Here is a 6671-nt window from a genome sequence, read left to right on the forward strand (position 1 = left end):
GGGAGAAGAGGACTGCTGTAAGTAATACAATTTCACACAAAAACAATAGGCTATAGTCTCCAGTAATTTTGAGGACATGTTGACACAATGATTCAGCACATACAGTTTGTAAATGCAACGTCCTCACAAAATATGTATAAATATATTTTGTATTTTAATTATTATAACATCACACAAAATCTATTTTAAAAGATACTCAGTAATTGATTTTTTTTATTTATTTTTTTCATAAAATCGAAACTAATAAAAATTAAATTTCTTTTTAAAAACAAAATTAATCTAAATAAAATCTTATTTCGTGTTAATTTATTCAATAAATATTCTATCAAAAAATTTCATATATTCCCCTTGTTTATTTAATTTTCACATGTATTGGAATAAAATATAGTAGTAGGTTCCTTTCTAGTGGAGCAGAGCACCACAATCATAGTAGCACAATTATAGTTTTGTGCTAATTTTAAAATACATATATAGTAAAATAAAAGTTTTTGGATATCAAAGGCTCTCCATTGTTATGTTTATCTTTATTAAATACTTCCGAACATAAATTTAAGAACAAATCTTTTTTATTCTGTTTTCTAAGTAATTTTAAAAAATTAACGAAATTCTTCTCTTGTTTTTTTTTCTTCATCATGGTCAATTAGCATGAATACTTTATAAAGTAAAAGTGTGATCAATGACCTTCTGGTAGTGCGTACACCTCACAAATTGCACCTTTATTCAATTACATAATATATGTTAAGATTAGTTTAAAGTTTAATTTTCAAATTAACAATTTTATTATGATTACTTTTGTAAACTATAGTGTGGAACTATACACTACTTTTGATGGCTAAGAGTAGTTAAGAATTTGTAAGACATGTGCTCACAGAAATCTTTGATGCTGAAAATAATTTAAAATTGCTAAAAAATTTGTTAAATCTGTGTTAAAAAATGTTGTAGACTTGCTGAAAATAAAAAATATTGAAATAATAATTATTATTACTTAATGATTAATAATTTCATTATTGTCATTAGTATAATTATGTTCTAAGTTTTGGTTCTCTTCTTATCAATATCATAAAACTATAAAGGGTATAAAAGCCAGAAATTTAAAAAAAGGTCAAATTATATATTATATATGCATATAGTAAAAAGATAATGTATCAGTAATTGTTCAAGTTTTTGATTCGAAAATTATATAAGATTAAATTTCAATAATAATAATAAAAACTAAAAATAAAATTGAATTAAAAATGATTTAACAGATTAAAATTATATTAATTATAACTGATTAACTGATTCATAAATACACAATCAGTTTATTAATTTATCATAGAATAATAGCAAAAAAGCTTGATACTTAAATATACTTATTTAAAATATTATTATCTATATAGCTTAATACCAACATTTTTGAATTGAATACTAAGTTGCCTGACAAAATAGAGTTTAAAATGAAGATTTTCGTAATTTCGTATATCCACTTTTCAGACTACTCACTACTTACGAACGTAGAGTGTAAAATGTTTGTGAGGATTTAGTTCTAAAGCAATCCAAAAACCATATTCGGATAAACATATAAGAATACTGACCGATTTCTAGGTCTAAATAAATATTAATCACTGTTTTTTAAACTAGACACATTCTTAAAACCTACTAAGACTATGTTGACATCCACAGATTTCATCAAATGCAGGATGAAACATCCGTTGAACGTAATCAATATATTAATTTGGATTTCGCGAAGTGAATAAGGTCTAGTATCTTAAACCAATAGATGTTATAAATATTATTAATAGCCCAAATTTGTGTTCAAATTACTTTAGGGAACTTTTTCCAATAGTAACATAATAAATCGAATAACTAAATACATCAGTTATTTGTTATATATTGAAAGTTTTGCTAAACGAATAACGACATATTCACCAATTTTGCTCGGTTAGGAAAACTATTCATTTTAAATACCTTCCTTTATTCGAAAAATGAAAACAAAAATTTTAAGCTTTAGCATTTTTGCACAGTCACTTTTAATGAACGTCAGTTTAATAAAGCTTTAACTATAATTTTTACTAAACATCACTGACATCGAATGCCACAATGTGAGACTTGAACCCACTAAAATCACCTCTTTGGAATGAACGGAGAAGATTTCCACAACATTGAGAAAACTTCTTTCCAGTAATCTGGGGAGAAAGATGAGTACAGATAGGCTTAATACCTAGGTTCACGAAAGTCGCTGTTATAAAAGGGAATGGTGTAGATATTACGGTTGCACTCATCGAAGACCGTAATCAAGTATTGGGGGATGGGTTTGCCTATTGAATGATTATATTTTTTTTATTAACACGAAATTGCACTTTTTCAAGGAAATGAGTATCTTCGCTATGTATAGAAAAAAAGCACACAAAATAACTTGTATCTGAGCAAATAATTCTAAACAAAAGAAATACCTCAAATATTAAAATTTTAAATAATTAAGCATTATTTAAGCAAGCAACAAGCACAACATAAACCTCCTCCAAATTAAAAGCAATATTAAAACAACAATAACAACAAACAGACAACAAAAAAAAAAAAAGAAACAATGAGATATCCGCACAATAAACACAAATTGTTATTTGATTGTTGTGATTATAAAACCATTAAAAGTATTTACATGCAGATTAGATACTTTGGTGAAAAATGAATGACATCTCCAGTTGCGATTGCAAACACCATTTTTCATTTGTTTATTTTTGTATTAGCAAATAGAATTTGTAATTTCTATTTCAATAGAATTGCTAAATTTTGGAGGTGGCCACTTAAGAACCACTTGAAAAAAAGCATTTACGGATTTATATAGTATAAATGTTGAAATCTTTAAATTTAGCATTCAGCTTGAATGAACCGAAGGAATCCATAAATATAAATATATTTTTCCTTGGTTATTGTTATTTGCTTATATTTGTACAGTTTCCAGAACCAGAAAAGCGAACACATGCAAATACGATTAAGTAAACAAATCTCATTTAAAATTCATAGCACTTTTGTGTACCAAAAATAATAACAAAACAAAGTACTAATATAATATATACTAATATATACTAATATAATATATTTACACGGATATTTTGTATATTTGTGTATTTTGTATGAAATTTTACATATGAAAGCGCTGAAAAAGTACAGATTTTAATATTTCAAAACATATGTACAATGTATTGGGCGGATGTTGCGGTTGACCTCAACCTTCCAAAGGTTTCGTTCAAAAAGACAAACACCAGGAAAAAAGTGTACACAAAATATTCAAAATACAAATTGTGGTGCACAAATGAAATGGATTGTATTCCGACAATAGGTGAAGTGTCATTTCAAATTTAATAAATTGCGTCTTCCTTTAATATTTTTTTTTATTTTTTCACTTAGTTTTGAAATAAAATTAATACGCATCGATTAGATTAAATAGAGCAGAAAATTTCAGAGATTTTTCACAATTCCAAAAAAAATATATGAATTAAACAAAGAATAACATTTTCATATATACATGCTCTTATATACGAGTACTCAGTATTTATATAATCATTCCAGAACTATTTAACTGTTTTATATAGTATTGAGTAAACGTTATAAATGTGTATTTCTTAAAGATTTAACTAGTCAACTTCTAAGCTATAATTCTGCACTGTTTTATTAATAGGATGTGAGTATGCTGAAAAGAGTTTATCAACTATTTATTCATAATAATCAGACGATTAATACACAGAGAAGAAGTCAGTGGCGGTGCTAGACCAACTCTGGACGTCGGCGACATTAGAATTACGAGGCCCCCTGTTAACCCATTTGTAAAAGAAAATAAGTTACATTTACTAATATGACAAAGCATGATTGAAAGTTTTATTGCTTAATCAAATTAAAATAAACACAAATTAAAATAAATGAATTTTCCTACTTTTAGCTTCACTCAATTTTTTTTTAAATTATATCATAGTTTGCGCCAGCTGCTATTTTCGCTTCAGTTTATAGAAATTCGAATGGAGATAGTCTCTTTTGTATCATCATACTTTTCTAGTACGTCTTAATCAATTTTAAATTTGTAAAGCTTCTTTCCGTCGCAACTATACTGAACTATGAACATGAATCTGGTTACTATATAAACATTTGGAAATATTTCGAATATGGCTAATGCCATTATCAAACCAAATTGTTCAAAATATTTATTAATTGTTTAGAATCCACAGTCGGTAACTTTATGCGAGGCCCCTGCGGGCGCGAGGACGTCGGCGATCGCCGACATCGCTGACGCCTAGCGACGCCACTGGAAGAAGTCTACTGCTAACATATGTATAAGTAATTAATTTTCAATTAAAAATCTTTTATGAAAAATTTTCTATCAAAATATGTATATCTTATAAAAAGATACATTTCGTGTCCCTGATTTGACAGCAGTCTTTCAGTGGCAAATGTGAAATAAAACAGTCCTACAAGGCACCATGTGTTTAATTTACGGCTTTGCATAATACAACATAGATCGTTCAACAACCGTTAAACATGTTTAAATCAGGTAGGTACATTTCCCATATCTTTTCTTCAATGCTAAAGCTCATTAGTCTGAAAGAAAAAAATTACGGCTGTATACGGTGTATTTTATGGAAACATTCTGTAAAGTGTAAAAATGTTGCAGACAGTTAATTATTCTTAAAAACCAAAAATCAGTAGGAATCATCTTCCAACTTCAAAGGATGTTCCCAAAAATAAAATATATATATCTTTAATAATCATGTTTTATTATGTATGTATATATCAGGCTTATCATACGACCCTTGCATTTGATCATTTTGCAATATTCCAACTTCTAAAACTCATAAAATCTTCAAAATGCTTAAACAATGTACATCACTGAGATACATATTTTATTACAAACCGACAGCCCTTAATAAATTTCTTTTCTTTTATATTTTTAAGTGTTTCAGCCGGTTTCTAAGGACTACTTAATTACTTAAAAACATGTGGCAAAACAGGCAGAAAAAATGTTTCCAAAAAAGTATTTTTAACAACTTTCTTTTAATTGCGTAGCAAAAATTTCTCTCTCCTAAAGTGTAACAAGTGTTTCCTAGAAAATTATTAGATAATTTCTGTTTTGTTGAACAACTAAGAATCATGGGTTTTTACCAATTATCCGTGCATAAAATTTAAACAAACACAAAAACGTGCGCATTTCACATCTGATATGATTATTTGAGCTCATCACGGGCTCATTGTCTTCACATTGGTACGCAAAATGTATACACGAGTATCGGTGCCGTTTGCCGTTTGCCATTATTTATTACTTTTCCTTTGAAAATTTGATACTTGTCACTTGTCATAATTTTGTATGTTAACTATATCATTCGAAAGATACATATTCACACATATTTTTTTATAGTCGTCACAACATAACGTCAGACATTACGATTTGCTATATTTGTTGAAGTGGCGTGGCATCCACATTACTTCTTCATAATTAAAAAAAGAAAAAAATCATATAATTATATTTAAAACAAAAACCATTAAAAATAAATAAAACCGTTTCCGTTTAATTGTTGATTACTCACATATCCCAAACGAGAGTTTTTCTCTTTCATTAAGGCAATAATTAAGGCAATTTTTAATAAATTTAAAAATATTTAAAACGGCATTGAATTATTGTTATCATATGAAATTCTTTCGCGTAAATATTGAGATTTCTTCGAAACTGAGCTGTATTTTTAATTAGATTCTTATATCATTTCAATTAATGGTGCTGTGGTGATGCACTGAAAAGTTCTCTACTCGTCGTTCCATTGACACAACACAACAATCCTTCGCTTCTGTCATAGTCATATTACATCACTTGAATGAAAAGCTTCGACATTACCATCGGATTGCCATATTTAAATTGCCATTATTGTTTGCTTATGCTGGGATTTATTGTGTCAAATTAATTTCATGTAAACAATTCTAGGAAAACTGAGAGTGTTAAAATAGATTAATTTTTGATTTTGTTATTAAATGGATTTTTTTTTCAGAATTAATTTTTGTGACAACAAAACGAAAAGTTGCTACTTAATCTTTGATTACAAGAACAAAGACAAATACCCAAATTACTCACAGACATAAGTAGAGTTACCTATTTTCTATGCAATATTTATTACAATATGACAACTTACAAATCATTAATATCTTGATAGTATACATCAGGTCTATCCAAAGCACAGCCCGCGGGCAACATGCGGCCCGTGACGAGTTTTTAATCTACCACAATTACACAAATTTTCTTTTGGTGTACTGATAAAACTACATTATTTTAGTTTTATAGTATACCAAATAAATGAAGTTAAATTAATAAATTAAAAAACTAAATTTAACATTATAAACGAATTTTTATTTTTGTCGAAAACAACTATGAACGTATATATTTGTTTCTGCGACCCTCCAATTTATACAGTGATTTGTATTGACCCGCGATCGCATCTGGTCTGGACCGCCCTGGTATACATAAATGAAACTCCAATATTATTGAATTGGGTATATAAAATATAATACATTTAATAGTGTTTATTAAATTGTTACGAAGAGAAATTTCGTAATGTACAAAAATAGACAGAATGAAAATGTTTATTTAAAAATCAAAACTCTAAAAAAATTTTCATTAAACTGCAAATATTTTGCATGAGGGCTATAAATACATTATG

General features: G+C 27.7%; 1 long non-coding RNA gene across 1 annotated transcript; it reads right to left on the bottom strand.

The window, feature by feature from the left end:
- Window positions 1–4761: 4761 nt before the first annotated feature.
- On the bottom strand, window positions 4762–5933 carry LOC119685695. The gene is made up of 3 exons (XR_005252820.1): window positions 5553–5933; window positions 5131–5453; window positions 4762–5071 (listed from the first exon to the last, which is right to left on the bottom strand). It is a non-coding gene; the product is annotated as an uncharacterized LOC119685695 (long non-coding RNA).
- Window positions 5934–6671: the final 738 nt, after the last annotated feature.

The sequence above is a fragment of the Teleopsis dalmanni genome, chromosome 2 (assembly GCF_002237135.1).
Source record: "Teleopsis dalmanni isolate 2A chromosome 2, ASM223713v2, whole genome shotgun sequence".
NCBI classification, from domain to species: domain Eukaryota; kingdom Metazoa; phylum Arthropoda; class Insecta; order Diptera; family Diopsidae; genus Teleopsis; species Teleopsis dalmanni.